General features: G+C 37.4%; 1 long non-coding RNA gene and 1 pseudogene across 1 annotated transcript in view; one reads left to right on the top strand and one right to left on the bottom strand.

The window, feature by feature from the left end:
• Positions 1 to 18,532, top strand: part of LOC132010098 (uncharacterized) — a 256,813-nt gene that overhangs the window by 10,351 nt on the left and 227,930 nt on the right. The gene's annotated exons all lie outside the window — the stretch shown is intronic.
• LOC132010097 (small ribosomal subunit protein eS6-like) lies at positions 4,473 to 5,213 on the bottom strand (annotated as a pseudogene).

Here is an 18,532-nt window from a genome sequence, read left to right as displayed (position 1 = left end):
ATGAAATGGAGCAGGTTATATTATGGAGATAAATTGATATGGGTTCTTAGCATGAGCTGACAGTGTAAAATCCAGTGTCATTTTGTTTGCCACATAAAGATGCATTGCGTTAGAGCCTTAAGCCCTCAAAAAGGTTCTGGCAAGTTCGTATTAAGGTGACTGCATTCTGCTTTACATAACTTCGCAGAAGATAGACAGTATTGACAGGAACTGGGACAAGTGCAGTGAAGGGATGGGTAGACCATTTATGAGGAAAATAAAGCAATAACTATCTGACATCTTCCTGTGAGCCTGCTAAAGGGACATTCTACTCTTTGGAATCCACTTGGAAAATTTACTGCCCAGGCACTGATTTGAAAGCAGCAACTTTAAAAAATGCTTTTACTAATACACCCTCACAGGAATGCTTTTCATGGCCAGTGTGAGTAAACATAAGATGCAATTTTAAAAAGGCTGCATGAGAATTGCCTGATACTGCAAATATGACAACCTTAGAAGAGAATGACCCAGCACCAGTGAGGCTTATATGATTCATGCCAAAAGTTGTCCTAAGTGCTTTAAGCATGTTGGCTCATTTAATACAACAGTCCTGTAAGGTAAGTGTCATGAATAGTTACGTATTAGAGATGACAGCCCTGTACGTAAAGGGAGGTTAAGCCACTTAGCTGCGATCATACATGTAGTAAATGATGGGGCCCGGGTGTAGACTCAGGCAGGATAGTTCTCCAGTTTGTCCTTACAACCACTGGGCAAGGCTGTTTCTTTAAAGTATGTATACTTTCCTGTCTATGAAAAATACAGTTGATGGCATGTTTCTAAAAGGGATTTATACTTTTTCATGTTTAAACCTGGTTAGTATGCTGAGAAAGGAGTCTTCCTACAAAAACTGTGAGCTTAATGATTCTCTTCCTTTAAAGTTTTGCTCATTGTACACATATGTATTGAGTGACTGTTTCTGACTTGTGTAAGAAATATGTAGCTTTGCTATCAAAAAGCTTATACTCCAGTTACAGAGATAGGAAGACCAATCATTATAATATGATGAACAGTGTTCTCAGAAACACATTAAAGGGGCACAGGAATGAGGTCATGTTGGGGAGTTGGACTTGGGAATTGTGGCAAATAAAAATGTAGATTAATGCCACGGCACTCATTATTGCCAAGCTAAATAGTTTGGATTGTGACTCCTCAGAAATGTAATGCCACTTGAGATTTTAAGAGGAGCATTTCATATATAAAGTGTTTTTTAAAGATACAGCTACATGAAGGTATCTCAATCCCAGATTTCAAGTTATACTACAGAGCTAAAGTAATAAAAAAAAAACATACTAGTTCAACAATAGACACACGGATGAATGGAACAGGATAGAGAGCCCAGAGATAAACCCATACCCATATGGTCAGTTATTTTATGACAAAGGAGATAAGAATAGACAATGGAAAAAAGATAGTCTCTTCAATATGGAGTGGGAAAACAACAGCTACATGGAGAAGAATGAAAGTAGACCACTTTCTTATGTTACATATAAAAATAAATTTAAATGGTTTGAAGATCTAAATGTAAGATCTGAAACCTCTTCCCTAAAAGAGAACATAGGCAGTAATCTCTTCTACATTGCCATTAACAATATATTTTTGGATATGTGTCTTGAAATAAGGGAGACAAAAATAAAAATAAACTATTGGGACTACATCAAAATAAAAGGCTTTTACGCAATGGAGGAAGCAATAAACAAAATTAAAAAGCAACCTATCGAATGGGAGAAGATATTAGCAAATCATTTATTCAATAAGAGGATAATATAAAAAATATATAAAGAACTTATACAACTCAATGCAAAAAAACAAGCAATCTGATTAAAAATGGGCAGATGACCTGAATAGACACTTTCCCAAAGAAGACATATGAATGGCTAATAGACAAAAAATCACCCATCATCTGGGAAATGCAAATCAAAACCACAATAAAGTATCACCTTACACAAATCAGAATGACTAGTATAAAAATACAAGAAATAGTTGTGTTGGCAAGGATATGGAGAAAAGGAAACTTTTGTATATTGTTGATGGGAATGTAATCTGGTACAGCCACTTTGGAAAACAGCGTGAAGCTTCCTTAAAAAATGAAAAATAGAAGGGTACCTGGGTGGCTCAGTGGGTTAAGCCTTTGACTTGGGTCATGATCTCAGGGTCCTGGGATTGAGCCCCACATCGGGCTCTCTGCTCAGCAGGGAGCCTGCTTCCCCCTCTCTCTCTCTGCCTGACTCTCTGTGTACTTGTGGTCTCTGTCTGTCAAATAAATAAATAAAATCTTTAAAAAAAATGAAAAATAGAAATACCATATGATCCAGTAATCCCACTACTGGGTATTTAGTGAAAGAAAACAAAAACACTAATTCAAAATATGTATGCACCTGTATGTTTACTGCAATATTATTTCCAACAGACAAGATATGGAAGCAACCCAAGTGTCCATTGATTGATGAATGGATAAAGAAGAGTGGCGTATGTATACCATGGAATATTATTTAGCCATAAAAAATAAGACCTTGCCATTTCAGACAGCATGGATAGACTTAGAGGGCAGTATGCTAAGTGAAATAAGTCAAACAGAGAAAGACAAATACCGTAAGATTTAAGCTCTAAGTAGAATATAAAAAACAAAACAAACAAAAAAACAGACTCTTAAATACAGAGAACAATCTGGTGGTTGCCAGAAGGAAGGTGGGAGTGGGAATGAGTGAAATAGATGAAGGGATTAAAAGGTACCAGCTTCCAGTTATAAAATAAATAAATCATGGAGATGAAAAGTACAACATTGGAAATATAATCAGTAATACTGTAATAATGTTTTATGGTGATAGATGGTGGCTATACTTATCATAGTGAGCATCAATTAATGTATAGAATTGTTGAATCAATGTTGTTGTACACCTGAAACTAATATAATATTATAGGGTTTTTTTGTTTTTGTTTTGTTTTTTATTTGACAGAGAGAGAGAGAGATCACAAGTAGGCAGAGAGGCAGGCAGAGACGGGGGTGGGGGGAAGCAGGCTCCCTGCTGAGCAGAGAGCCCGATGCAGGGCTTGATCTCAGGACCCTGGGATCATGACCTGAGCTGAAGGCAGAGGCTTTAACCCACTGAGGAACCCAGGTGCCCCCATAATAGTATATGTTAATTATACTTAAAAAAGATAAAAATGTAAAGATATAATTATGAAACAATAGAAAGAGGCTGAAACCCAAGGGAAAATAGGTTTTTATATCATTGAAATGGTCAAATCTTGCATGCACTCATTTCTTATTTTTCATTTCTTGCTGCCAGAAGTGGTTTGTTTGTTTTTTTAATTAATTAATTTATTTTTTAAAATATCAGACTTCTCTTATTCTAGTAGGTACAAGGTAAGTTATAAAACTGCCTCTTTTTATTTTTTTTCACTACAAGTTCACATCTTATTTTCTCTTAAGGAACCTAATGAACATAGTTGAAGAAAGAAATCCTGGATAAAAAAAAGTTAACATGCTCTACTGCAGAATACCGTTTATTTTTTTAAAAAAGAATAGTGTAGATGAGTTTTTGCTTGTCATATGAATTTGAAATATAGCGTGTGTGTGTATGTTATGAGTTTTTACTCAGGCTTATTTATATTTAGGTATAGTGAACTAGAAATGCACTAACAACATCATTGTCAACAGAGGCTTTGGGGATGTATCAGTTTGGTTTGGGTAGTGCAATTTCATTTTTTAGTTATTTTTGAAAACATTAAATTCTTTAATTGATAATAAAAGTCTTCTAGTAATAGATATCAATGGAATGGAGCATTCCACTCTGTTCTGCAAGAGTTTAGGCTGGTCAGTGTTAGAAACTACTAATATGATAATCAATTATTAAAATGCCCTTAACTGATTAGGATGTTTTATGTTTTCTAAAGAAAAATGAAACTTCTCTTCAAGATTCTTGCTGTCAGGGCAGTTGGGTGAGTCTGCATTTGGAAGGTGGGGATAGGAGACAGGAGGAAGCACCTGGAGGGCCTGCTACCTCAGTGGTGTTCTCCGGACAAGACAGTACTAGCACCCAGTGAAATGGTGACAGACTGTTTTGATGGTGATTTAAATGTGCATTTCCTAAAAGAGACAAAATAGAAGAGCAGAGAAGATAATGCCAAACAAAAAATCAAATCCTAGATAAAACAAAGAGAGGAGAATAGTGATCATCAAGAGAATTGAGAGACTGGGTGATAATGAAGGTAGAGATTCAGCAGCACAAATCCCGACCTTGTTCTCAACAGAAGCATCTGCCCAGAGCACTCTCTTCCTTCCCAGTCAAGCATAGTAAAAAGCTGGATGTGCAGAACATGATGCTTTTAGAGTATATACTTTTTAAACATGAATAGTCTGCTTTACTGTATTTCTCAAAAAAATTTTTTTTTGAGATCGGCCATCTGATTTTATTTGTTACTCTTAGAAAATCTCATTGTTGATTGGATTCAGACATAGAGGTAGACGCTCTCTTAGAAGACAACCTCTGACTCTTGGCAATCTGTTGCTGGTGTGTTTCTGGTGTGTTTCTTCAGCCTCCTTCATTCTCTTGGCTGAAAGTTTAGCATATTCTGCAGGCTCTTCCTTATTTTTCTTAGTACACTGTTTCTTCAGAGCAATGTACCAACATTTGTGTTGGAGCGACATGTGGAGTAACAAGATGCGGAATCTTGGGCACTTTGCTTCTAGGTTTCTGACCTTTTTTTAAGGGCTTTCTCATGACATACTGGTGGACATCATCTTCTTTAGAGAGACTGAAAAGTTTGCAGATTCTGCAGGCTCTTTTGGGCCCCAGGAGGCAAGGCACAGTAGTATCAGTGAGTGCAGGAATATCCTTCTGCCGTTATTTTAAAGTGACAAAGTTGGAAACAGTGAGATTGGTATCCACAATATGACCCCGAAGAGATTTGAGCTTTCTTTGTTCAGTCCTCCTTGGTCTGTTGTTGGAGTGCTCCTTACTCAGCAGCAGGTGGACACCTGCTTCATTGGGAAGGGAAGCCTTGTTTGTCATTACCACACTGACTTTGACCGTGTGAACTTTCCATTCTTCACAGAGAACATCAGCAGCAACTTCTGTGATCATATGCGTTTCATAAAAGGTAAGAAGTTTATGTTCACCGTCTACTTCAATGAGTTTCTGGCAGCCAGCTGGGAGAGAGATGTTCAGTTTCATCTTAAAGCAGCCTACTTCCCCGAAGGTGCCATGTAAAAAAGCTCAAAATGTACTCTCTGGATCACTGTTTCCATTGGATTTTAAGAAATGTTAGAGGAAAGAAAGTTTCTTTGTTCCAAACAGTTTGGAAAATTCTATATAAAATAGCCCGATATTGGGTTCATTCTTACAGGACTCTCCAGAGCCTTCAATGTGCTATATTGTGATTCTCTCAGAAGAATATCTAGATTCCTGTGTATTCCAGACCCAGATATCTATATAACCCCTTTTCTGGGGCTGTTTTGTAATATTTTTTTTATAATATTCTTGAAGTATTATTATTTTGTAGAAATCAGTTGTTCTGAGGGAATATATATATATATATATATATATATCTCAAAATTGGAAGTCAACAAGCTAGTTTTTCTTCCAATCTGCTCAACTAATAATAATGATAACATATTTATATAGCAGTTAAAAAAAAAAAACACATTTAAGAAGGTGCTTTCCCATATGTCATCTTATTTAAGTCTCACACCCACTCTATGAGGGAGTTCACATTAATCCCAAATTAGAATCAAGGGGATAGAGACTCAGAAAGTTTAACTGATGTGTCCAAGTCACAGCTTGTTAATAGCTGAGCCAGGATTTCAACCCAGATCTTTACTCTGGTGTTTTATGGTTTTGTCACACAGCTACCTGGGGTAAGCAAGGCTTGCTGTGGGCCCCTGACAACACTGTGTACTATGCTGGGCTAAGAAAGGGAGAGGGCAGAGTGAGGTTGCGGGATTCTTTCTCCTTTCTCTCCATTCAGGGCCCCATGCAGATTTCATAATTCATATTTTTCTCTTTTCTCTCTTTCATCCATCAGATGGAATTAGTTCCATTACATTTCTCAGCAAACAACTTCAAACTAAAGAATTCATGGATACAACTGGCTTAACATATTTTAACAGTGAAAACACAATGTTTAACCTAAATAGTGACAGAACCCTGGGAGTCAGCAGATAGGAAGCTCTTGTAGGGGGAGTTTTGAGGACCCCCTCCATATGTACTGTTCATGGTCTTTCCACCTAGAGATGCAGAACTTGCTGTGTTTGTTGCCTTCCAGGCAAGTAGAAGTAGTTGTTGGTAGTCCACTCCTTCACTATTGCCAGTGAGGGAAAGAACTCCTGCTATGTTTCTTCAAGCTCATAATACCAAGATCTGTATTTCTGACCCTGCTTCGTTTTACACTTACCACCCTCCTTCTCTCTTCTGCAGGCATATTCTACCATAAATTAGCTTTCTTAATCTCTAGTTTATTATATAAATCTCCCTTGACCTTCAGAATGCCTAAGGGCATAGTTACAACCATAGCAAGTATGTTTACCATTGAGATAAATGCCCCGAATCAAAGGCTAATGAGAAAGTGAAGATGTACTGTAAAGAATTTAACCTTATGCAAAAAGAGTTTGCCCTTTGACCTCAGCTTCTGGAAGGTAATCTCTCAGCTCTTGTAATGTGCTATCTGATAGGGGCTTTTGGTCATTGGATAGTCTGACAATATGACTTAGGGTAAGGGCTAGACACACTTGGATAGTCTTAGGTTGGGGCTCTTGCCACACCAGAAAGAAACAATGACATTCGTAGAGGCATTGGGTCATTCCCAAAGGGGCCGGAAACTGGAGATTGAAATCATCCAAGTTGGCAATCAGTCAGTCAATCAATCACATCTATGTAATGGAGTCTCAATAAAAACTAATATATGGGACTCAGCTGAGCTTCTCTGACTGGCAGCAGTCTATGCCTGTTGTCATATGCAGGGAAGTGACATGCTCTGTTTTCACCGAGGACAGTGGAAACTCTGCTTGTGGTACTTCCCATCTCTGCCCTATGCCCTTCTTTCCTTGACTGATTTTAATGCAGTAGCTTTTAGTGATTATTGTGAGTCCCTGTAACAAGTCATCACACATAAGGGTGGTTTTGGGAACCCCCTGAACTTGCAGTTGCTTTCAGAAGTGAGGGAATCGCTTATGGGGAGTGTTCCCTGTAACATCTTAGCTGGCTAATCCCTGTCAGAGGAACAGTCTCCTTCAGAAATAAAGTGCTTTGGATCTGTGTTCTGTTTTCTAGTAAGTGTGGGGCACAGGGAGAATTAAGTAGTATTCTGTGGCTGCCCAGTTGTACAGGATGGTACTGGATGAGGGCTTTCCTCATTGTTGTTGAAGAACAATGGTGTCTGAATTGCCTAAGTGGGTTGAAAGTAATGGTTTAACTCACCCATTTATTGAATCAGATGGCAAGCTGCAGAAGGCAAGTACAAAAATAACATTTTTGTAATCTGTTAGTTCTGAACAATGCTGGAGACAAGGGGATGTGGGGGAGTAGGAGAATAAAGTAAAAGAGACCTGAAGCTTTACGAAACTGCCTGCATTTTGAATGACTATTTGTTGAAGTTATTGTAATGGTTTTAAAGACAAATGCTAAGGAATATTTAACAACTGGAGATTTAGTTGTGTAACTCAAATAAAGGCTATTTTTCCATTTTGACAGAAGAGATGATATGTTTTGTTCTGTTGTGAGTTCTAGTGACCCCTGCTTAGCTTTCATTTATCACAAATAATCTTCTCCAGGATACTGCAATTGCTGCAAGGTTGAGATGCTTATGTTACATCTGACCTTGGAGAAGGGTCAAAATAAATCTGTGAATTAAACAAGAATATATTACAGCTGGCTGAAGAGCGTGTCGGGAATACCTAAAGAGAAAACTAAAACTATTTTTTCCCTGCAGTCTACATATAAGTTGTGTGGCTTCTTTTCCATTTACTTGGAGTTTAGTAGAGAAATATTTTTCTTTGTTTTGGTTCTCGTGCAAATAAATGCTCACTGTAGACAGAGTACAGCTCATAGAATAGAGAAACATGTGGTTGTTGGCCTTGAGTTACTCACATATACAAGAAGGAAATATTCCGGTAAGACATCAGTTGTGATAATCTCCACTTAATGAGAAACAAAAAAAGTACAATGAAATGTATGGTTAGAAGTGGGTTAGAGAAGTTCTGAATGCTGGATAATCTCAATGGTAACTTCTTTGTTAACTTAGAGAATTGCATATAAATGCTGATGGCTCTGTAGAAGAAGCCACATTGCAAAAAGATAGAAGAAAAGGAGTGAGCAAGATGGATATTACAACTGAAAGGAAGCAACTCATACTAATGCTGGAGGAAGTGAAAATTAAGACTAATGTGCTATTGTAAGAAACATAAAAGTATATATTGAGTATCTCTTCAAAAATGTGATTCAAAGTCCTTTTTCCTTTTTTAATTTTCTTTTTCTCATTTAGATAGTCCTACTTTATGACTACAGCACAATTAAAGAAGGAAACATGTTTTTCAAATGTCACTTAAAAAATATTCATTACAAACAGCGATTAAATTTTTATAAATACATTAGGGCAAATGTACGTTAGGGTGAGGAAGGCCTTTCATAGCCAATTAACAAATAAGAAAAGTTAGTTCGCTAATAAAGAAATTAAAACTGAACAAGACTAACAGTTTCATAAACAGGAAATGATAGCTGATATTTTGCCTGAACCGAAAAAGAATTGAAGTCTAATGAGTTCACTGACGTGATGGTTCTTAAAGGCTAGCTCTGCACCTCTGTTGGAAATGTTACATGTTCATTCACTCAACCATTCATGCATGTGTTCATTCAGGTAGTCATGAATTTAACAAGTCACTGTACCAGACATTTGTACCAGGTCTTTTTTTCTTTTTTTTTTTTCCCCCTAAGTACCAGATCTTTGACCACAAGAGTGAAATGTTCCAAATAGCTGAGGAATTTTCTTGGTGGTTAAGAGAAATGGTTAAGTCCCCTTTGAAGCTTCAACCAATATTTTGTTTGGCATAAGCTAGGAATGAATGTTTCATTGCCTTTTTAAATATTTTGAAATCCTTCTAAAAGGTATGTGTCCTTAAGGTAATCAGATTGTTCAGAGAATGAGAATTGTCTTCAACTATTCTGGATCAATTGTATTTTACCATAATGGGGGATAGTAAAGATTGCATTCAAGAAAACGAATGGCAACAATAGCAACCATACAGCATTTCAAAAATCAGGAAAGGTGGCTCCCATCATACCCAAAGGTCTACTGTTACAATACTAAAAATATTCCCTCTTTGTTTATAAAGCTACTTTCTGACTTCCCTACCCTGTTCTGTAGATATATAAGCCATGTTGAGTCCTGGCAGAAGGAAGGTCAGACAGAAAACAGACTTTCAGGAGATTTCTTTGTGGCTTTAAATTACGTCATGCTTCATCTGGCTTCAGCTTATCTCTGTTGTAATTTGTGACCTATAGGAACCATCTGGGAATCAGTAGGTGAGATTAAGTACTGTGATTTTAAATAGACCTTCACATTAAAGACAGTCTTTTGATATCTGATCATTAACAAAGATAATGCATTTATGTCATTTGCCAAGTAATATATTTTTGCTAAGCAAAAAGAAAATGCATGAGATCCAATTCCAGAGGCTTTATTAAAATGATTATTTCTTCCATTTGTTTGTTGTTTATTTATCTAGTGGCATGACTTTGAGCCCAACTCTAAGTGTTTTTCAACTTTTCTTTTTTTAAAATGTAAAAGGGAATAATATTTAGCTGGGGAAATAGAAAGTTTCCTCTTGCTGAAGACACAGAACTAGATTATGAATGACCACGTGGTAGAGTAGGTGTAAAGGAGACAGCAAAGTTGGGCTTGTGAAGGAGATCAACCTTAAGATCACTTCAAAGTCTCAGGTTCTGTGATCTCTAGACGGCAGTTTTGAGGGCAGGACTGAATGTTAGCATCTTTATTATCAGGCTCCCAGTCAAGGGCCTGAAACAAACTGAGCTTTAAATGTGTATATTGAACGTGTAAATTAACAGAGGGATCAGAATTTTATTTACCTTGCCATGTGACTTAACGTTTGAGTCTGGAAAATCAGACTTGAAAGGTGGTTTCTTTTTCCTTGAGTCATTATGCCCGCAGTTTGGGTCCTCATCTCGGTACGAACAGTATGGCAAGGCTGTGGCTGTCTGATCAGCCCCAGCTGAGCTTTTCCCAGGATAGTTACCTTTATCTCAGTTTAGACCACATGACCCAATCAATAATGTTCTCTTTTGGGAAATAAACTTTTTATTCAGATAAAACATTCATATCAACTAATCACCACCATTGGCATGGGTTTTTAAAGATGTAAAAACTCTAGAGCCAAATCTAAAGAAATATAAATACCTAGCTTCAAATGAAATGGCATCACTAAATTTGAGAAGCAGCTAATCACTACCTAATCCAACTTCTGTATCCTCCCAGGGATTAAGTAACCAATTCATTCCACACTTGTTTTGGAGTTAACAATCTTCCTGGCTGCACTCCTGGCTCCACAGTGCTTTGGGGCTGCAGAGCAACCTGGGCATCAAAGCTTTTATTTCCGTCTTTGATCCTTCTCTTCAGGTTAGACCTTTTTCTGCCTGCTTGCAATTTCTGAAAGAGAAGGTATTAATAATTTGCCATTGGAAGACTTCCAATTTCATTCTCTTGCGTCTTTGTCTACTCCGCAAGTTTCTTTTTTTCTTTTTCTTTTTTTTTTTTTCCTCACAGGGAGAGACAGCCTTTTTTGACACCATGTGCTTGGCTTCAGTAACTCAGAGGATTGGAGAAGCATTCCTATGGGCTGTCTCAAGTACGACTCCCCTGTGTTTGCAGTCTCACAACCCCGACCTGTTTCTCTTGCCTAATTCCTGTTACCCAGCAGTTGTAAAGTTACTATGCATTGAACTAAGAATCCATTTTCACTATTCTTGCAGGTTTACAGCACTTATAATGGACAGTTTCAGGCCAGAATCTTTAAAAAAAAAAAAAATCTGATCTCCGTTTTGCCTATAAACATTTAAGCAGAATATAATGAAGTTTTAAAATGTAGATCTAGTGGATCATGCTACAATAATGCTGAATAATTCCTCACCCACTGTAGGAATTCAATGTATATTTATTTATTGCATATACGAGAATGAGAAACTTAGAAGCTTGCCTTATGTTTCTTTATTGATTTCAGAGTGAAACTGTTGGGTTAAAAGAGAAAAATATGCATTTATGGCTTATGCTTCTTTTGTATTTCTCTAGAGGTGATCTTAGTACTTAGAGGAAATTGTAATGGACATTTGAAAATGAAATCTTTTTCCACATTGGCTTATTTTAGACTGAAACTAGTTGGATGCAAATCTGCCTATCTAATCTTCTTAGTATAAATTTGCCTTTGATGTTGTGGTTTCATAGTCTAGATCTGCCTCTTTCTCATTATGTCTTCTGGCACACTGGTACTTGGGGAGACATTTTCATTTCCTGTGCTAGCTTGACTAGAATTGGGGGAGGGGGGATGATCTACCAGATGCCCCTGCTTGATAGTTCCTCACAAATGCCTGTGTGTATTGGATGTGCATGTCTGTATCCATGGGCATACATTTTTGGAAAGTTATCTCTTCTAGGCTGCCCTAGTGGCACCTTTTATCTTTAGTTCTGTCCATTTAGGAGGCTTTTCTGCAAAGAGGTGTAAGTCTAAAACACTTGCTAGTACTGCCGGCAATTTAAATCCATGTCAAATTTCTGAGAAGTATTTCTTATCAATTCCTATGACTTAATGACATTATTGTTGTATTTGCTGACATTTTTCAGGTTAAGATGTGAATGTTGAAGACTGAGATTATAATTATTCAGATTCTCTAAAGTACTAAGATACCAGTTTAAACAGCAGACATCTTCTAGCTTTGTTACACACTTTATCATAAGACATGACTTATCCAGTACTGCAAATATATCTTATATTTGAGAACAAGAAGGAAACAGACATATTTTGAAGGTAAAACATTTGAAATGAAAAGGATGCACTGAAAGAGATTTATTTGAAAAAGTCAAAGATAAGAGGGGGAAAAAGACTCGATTTTTTTTTTTTTTTTTTTTTTTTTTTTTTTTTTGTAGTTCTTCAAAGGTATTTCTCCAGGCTGGTCGCAGTTCCAAGAGGATTGATTAATCATGCCGAGTGGCTTTATATTTTCTGTATTGAAATGGACAGGTATAGGCATAAGCACAAGATGGGATATAATAGAGCCAGTCCACTCCTATAGTTCACTTTAATTTTTACCTCTGGGTGCCCTCCAATTTCATATATAGAAATTAAAATATATTTGACATTTACTGTGTGCTATACAATAGCATAAGTATTTTAGAACAGAATATAGTAGTTTGTGTTTTTCTCCTCATCAAGATGGAAGAGACTGTGTGAGATATTAACACATGTATTCCTCAGGCAGTTCTGTGAAAGAAACATTTTTTTTAAAAAGATTTTATTTATTTATTTGTCAGAAAGGTAGACAGCGAAAATACAAGCATGTTGAATGGCAGGCAGAGGCAGAAGCAGGATTTCTGCTGAGGAGGGAGCCAAATGCAGGACCTGATCCCAGGGCCCTGAAATCCCGACCTAAGCCAAAGGCAGATGCTTAACCCACTGAGCCATCCAGGCAGCCCTGAAAGAAAATTTTTAATGATCATCCCTATTTTAGAGATGAAGAGATTCAGGCAAGGACCAATTAAATTGTTCAAAAATCAGTGTACATGTGGATGATGGGACTTGACCAGAGAGCCCACAATCTCATCTTAACATTATTATAGTGCTTAGATCTGATGCTTCTGTGAATTCGTGTTTTTAGTTAACATCACTGTGTTTCTCCTTCCACAGAGTTCTTGTCATCCATCTTGTTAGAGATCCCATAGTTTAACTGGGCAATGCAAATTTACCTTTTCTCTTGCCTCTGGCTTTTAAAATGATCCCCAGCCAACAGGAATATCTTCTATAGATCTGAAGAGCAGTTTCAGGTTTTTATCACATTATCAATCATAGTTAGTGCCATTTATCAGAAATAGTTTTGTAACTTGAAAGTGCACTTACCACAGATTCAAATGTGTGGGGTCTGTTTAAAAATGAGGATCTTCTGTTACTTTTCACTCTTTTGAGAAAGGAAACAGCAAAATGGTGATTGAAAAATCATTAGCTGGCTAAGTTCTGACGGTAATAGTCCATCTTGAGGAAGCACTCACAAGTTTCTGAAGTTCTGCAGCTGTTCATTGAAAGATGCAGGAGATAGACTGCACAAAACAGCAAACAAAGGCACTGCAGCCTGCAGGAGAATTGGGATTTCATTGTGTGTGTCAAAAGTAAATGAATTCAAGAATAACCACTTGAAAAGGAATTCTCCCTTAATGTCTTTGGTGCAAAAAATGTGCTCAGATTGTCCTGGCTCTGAAGAGTGAGACTCAAAGAAGTAAATTACTTTCTAGCTACTGGCTTTCAATTGCTACTGGCTCAAAGTGCTAGCTAACCTTGTGAAAGGGGAACAGAGGAGAGAGTAGTTTGCATTTTTCTCCTCATCAAAATGGAAGAGACAGACTGAGTGAGATACCATAGTGGCACCAAGATTTCTGATGGCAGAAGTTTATATAAATAGGCATAAACATCCCATTGCAAGCCTCAACAAGAGCCACTTAAATATCCTGTATACATTTTTCAAGCAATTTCTATTTGGAATAAAGGGTCTAGGAAATGGTTTTGAGGTGTGAAAACTGATGTTTATAGAGAGTAAACTGTTTTCTTGGAAGGCTTTTTAAGTATGTATTCAGTAGCCTTGTCATTATGTAAATTTATCTGGGACAGTTAGAGCAGTTAGAAGCCAGTACTAATGAAGCGATGGGTCACAGGTTGAACCATGGTCTGGGTCAGGGCATTTCAGCTAAAGAGAAGCCTTTAGCATGGCCCAGAAGCATCTCTGAGACTGCCCTGCGATTTGTTGGGCTTCTTTGGTCATGAGGGGAGTGAGGACGTGAAAATCAAACCCCTTTCTGGGAAATCTGCCTGAACAGCATGGCAGTTGCTTCCTTTATATCTCAACAGGTAGCACTGAGCAAAATATAGATTTTCAAAGGGAGAGAGCTGCTATTTTTTAATCTGTAGATCTGAACATGGTAGGATGTGCATGAAATAAACAATGCGGGGCATATTTATAATGTGATTTCATTTAAATGAGTCTTAGAGATCTGTGGCTTACAAAAGCACTCCAAGGGATTTCACACTTTTTTTTTTTTTTTTTTTTTTTTTTAAATTTTTTATTTTTTATAAACATATATTTTTATCCCCAGGGGTACAGGTCTGTGAATCACCAGGTTTACACACTTCACAGCACTCACCAAAGCACATACCCTCCCCAATGACCATAATCCCACCCCCTTCTCCCAAACCCCCCCCCCCCGGCAACCCCCAGTTTGTTTTGTGAGATTAAGAGTCACTTATGGTTTGTCTCCCTATGGAATACTATGCAGCCATCAAAAGAAATGAAATCTTGCCATTTGCAACAACATGGATTTCACACTTTTTGAATTGTTTCTACTTTGTTCCCATCTGTAAAATGGAGGCAATAATGTCTAGTTTCAGGGTTGTTGAAATGATTAAGTAAGATAATAGATGGGGAGTACCCACTTCAGTAGCTGGCAGATAGCAAGTACTCAATAAATGGTGCCTATTACTGTTATTTTTAGGTACCCAGCAAATGCCAGCATTAACTGGATGCAACAAACACTACTTTGAAGCACTTATATGAACTTACAAAAACACTAACCATCACTTATATACAGAACATCAATACCTTAGTTTTTTGGATCTCAGAAATCTGGCATTGTGATAGATTGTATGGGTTTAAGTAAAGAATTCTTTAACCGTTAGTATAATTTGGTTCACACCAGGTGTTGAGGAGCCAAGAAGTAGACACATATAACATGCAGTGCTTGGATGAAAATGTGTTAGGGATGTAGGACGCATTCAGAGGTGAACACTGAAAAGTGCACAAACGCATTTCCAGACCCTAGTGGAAGCTGTTGAGCAGTGTGTGGAAGAGCAGGAAAAAGAAATGCAGACTGAATAGACCAGCAAGGTGGTATATCTTATAGATAATTTTTGGAGGGGGGCAGAGTGTTCACTGGGTATTCGAGCAATACATTCAAGAGATTGTGAGTTTAGAAGTTCTGTGTTCTAGCCCTGTTTCCATTTTAAAATCTTCGTGTTTTCTTTGGGAAAGTGACTTGATTTCTTGGGCATCGTCATCTTCCTTCATATAAAGAAGAAATCTTACATGATCTCTATTTCTGCTCTCACATTCTATGGATTCTGTGGCTCTGGAGGAAGCAGGCATTAGTGTAGGTAGTTTGTTGTATCAGACTCTACAACCTTCATGCTCTTCTCATCATGTCAAGAACCATCCTAACTCAACTCAAGTAGTTGATATGCTGGTGATCACAAAGATAAACATTAGGGTTCTCAACCTGCAAAACCAGGGATGAGTGACTGGTTGCTAAAGACTGAGAACATCTGGGGCGCCTGGGTGGCTCAGTGGGTTAAGCCTTTGCCTTTGGCTCAGGTTATGATCTCAGGGTCCTGGGATCAAGCCCCGCATTGGGCTCTCTACTCAGCAGGGAGCCTGCTTATCTCTCTTTCTGCCTGCCTCTCTGCCTACTTGTGATCTCTTTCTCCCTCTGTCAAAAAAAAAAAAAAAAGAAGAAGAAGAAGAAGACTGAGAACATCTGAGGCTTCAGGATTGAATGGGGCATGGTGTTTAGTTTGTTCACTAACCAAAATAATAATAATAATAATAATAAGAAGAAGAAGAAGAAGAAGAAGGAAAGAAAGAAAGAGAGAAAGAAAACTTGATTTTCTGGAAAATCCGAGAAGAGCGGGAGAAGCTGAGGAAAGAGGAATAGAGGAGGGAGGTAATTTAATAGCTAGTGGCTCCAAAGGAGCAACAGGAGAGTATGGGAAGGAAGCAGAATTGGTCAAAAAGGGTAGAAGTGAGTTCTCCTCCATTTCTGCTTCTTCTCCAGGTAGCAGATGTTAATACCAATTATAGAATTCTTTCCCTTTAAGTACACTTTCAGCTTCAGAATACTTCTGGACACAAAATTCCACAAAGACACTCTCAACAGGAGTGATAATATTGAAGGGAAATTTCATTTTAGGATTAGGGAATGAGTCCAGTTTACAGGCTGTGAGTTTCTCAAACCTTAGTCCCAATTTTTTTTTATAAAATCCACTTTGATTTTACCAACTCACTTTTATTTTTCTTTCCTTTTCAATTCTATAGCATTTGCATGTCTGTCAGTTGTTTGACCTTTCCCCTTCTGGGATCAGTAATCTATTTATGGTCTGAGTCTTGTTCTTTCAACTAGATCTGAACTCTTTAAGCCTGAAATCATGTCTTACATGCCTTTGCTTTTCTCACAGTATACACCTGACACTGGGAAGTTCATGGTTTATTTCTGACTATCTTTATTGTATTTTGTGTAATAATTCAAAAATTATGTAAATAATTTTGGTAAAAATTTTTATAGATCGTTGAAGTCAAAGTTTTAACACCAAAATAAAATGATATAGAATATGTATTTTGTTATCTATTTTGAAGAATGGGCATGTTAGTAGAAAATGCTGGGAACAGACTAATCAACAAAGGCAATGCTCATTTGCTGAACATTGGAAGTCATTTACCAATTTCTACATAGGCACAAGTGCCCCAAGATGTGAGGGCAAACCCATGGAAAATCTCAGCATCTTCTGGCACTTCTGAGTGATGACTATGATTCTTGTTAAGTGACAGAGCTGATACTCGATCTCAGGTTGCTTGACTCCAAGTGCAAGCTTACTGGAATCCCTGTCAAGGCGTGTTCTGATTTCCTTCTGTTATGATGGATTTTCCAGTTGCTGAATTTGATGGATAAAACTATTCCTATAATATTATTGCACACATTTTTTAAGTGATAGAGTTTTTTCTCATCATTAGTGTAGATGAGACACTAATAATGTGTTTCTTGAGCTCTTATTTTTCCAGACACTATTTAAAGCACTTTGCATGTAAACTACTTTTTTAATTCTTGCAATGTCTTAATGAAGTAAATACTCAGTATCACTTTTTAAAGCTAAAGTACAGAGCAGTTATGTAAGTTGCCCAAGGTCACACAGCTTGTAAGTAAAAGCTTAGATTCAAAGACAGCCTGGCTTCAGCGTCCAAACTCTTCACCACCACACTGTATGTCTCTCCAAGTGAGTACAAGCCCCAGAGGGCTTGTCTTTGATTGGCTTCATTAGCTAATCAACATTAGCTAATGTTCTTCACTGCTCTGAATGATGGTGAATAAAAGGCAACAGTGAATAAAATAATTACTTTCTGGAAGGTGAGTATCCCATATAAAGACTGCTTTATTCTTTAATTTGAGGCAGGAGAATGTAATGGTTAAAAGTGTCCTGTCATTAGACTGTATGAGTTTTTAATGAATTCTGAAGGTTTCTTGGTGACTTGAGGAGATTTATTTACTCTCTGTAACTTAGTTTCTTCATCTGTAAAATGGTAAAAGAGAAATAGTTCTTAACTGATAAAATTATTGAATGATTAAATGAGAACATTTATATAAATTACTAGATACTTTTTTTGACATGTTGCAAACACCCAATAAATGCCACCACCATCATCATCATCGTTGTCATTGTCATGGTTCATGTCATTGCCATCACCATCATCTTCATTGCCATCATCATCACTGATTTGACAGGAAAGCAAATGTGCTGCAATGTCTGGCTGCCAGGTATGTTTTCTTTTGAAAGGGACAGGTCAATCAGAGACTCTCTAGATTGAGTGGACTTTTTCTAGGGATGGTTATCTTCATAGGACAAGCTATATGTGCATCTCTATTTACAAGCACATATTGAACACAGTGAGTAATTAATGACCCAAAGACAGTCCTGAGTAGTGAAGATATTACTCATGTTCACTCAGTGTCTTATGTGTAAGATTCACAGTGTGTTTTGGAAGTATTTCTATCAAAACATTATATTTAAGATATGAAAGTTCAGAGCTTAGCTATTTAGACATGCTTTTTTAAAAAAACAGAATGCTTCATTCTCAAAAAATTCTAAATAGTATCCACTTTGCTTTTAATCTTAATGCACTGCCATTTTCAAATCCAAATGTGGTATAGATTATCAGATTACAAAAAAAAAAATACCCAGAAAGGGAAGAGGGCATGATTTATCCCTCTGCTACTCTGTGACCAAGTTAGGATGAATATTCTGATAATCTTTTGCCAGGGTGGGGTGATGGGGTATGGGGAGAAGATGAAGCCACCCACCCAAGATGTACCTTGCTGGGAAAGGGGACCCAAAGTTTTGCAGAGCTCCTGCCTTTATGCTTATTAGCTGTCAAACCTTAGGAAGATGATTCAGCCTTTCTCAGAC

The sequence above is a fragment of the Mustela nigripes genome, chromosome 2, assembly GCF_022355385.1.
Source record: "Mustela nigripes isolate SB6536 chromosome 2, MUSNIG.SB6536, whole genome shotgun sequence".
Classification (NCBI taxonomy): domain Eukaryota; kingdom Metazoa; phylum Chordata; class Mammalia; order Carnivora; family Mustelidae; genus Mustela; species Mustela nigripes.
The sequence above is the reverse complement of the archived record's forward strand: the minus strand, read 5'-3'. Positions and strand labels throughout refer to the sequence as shown.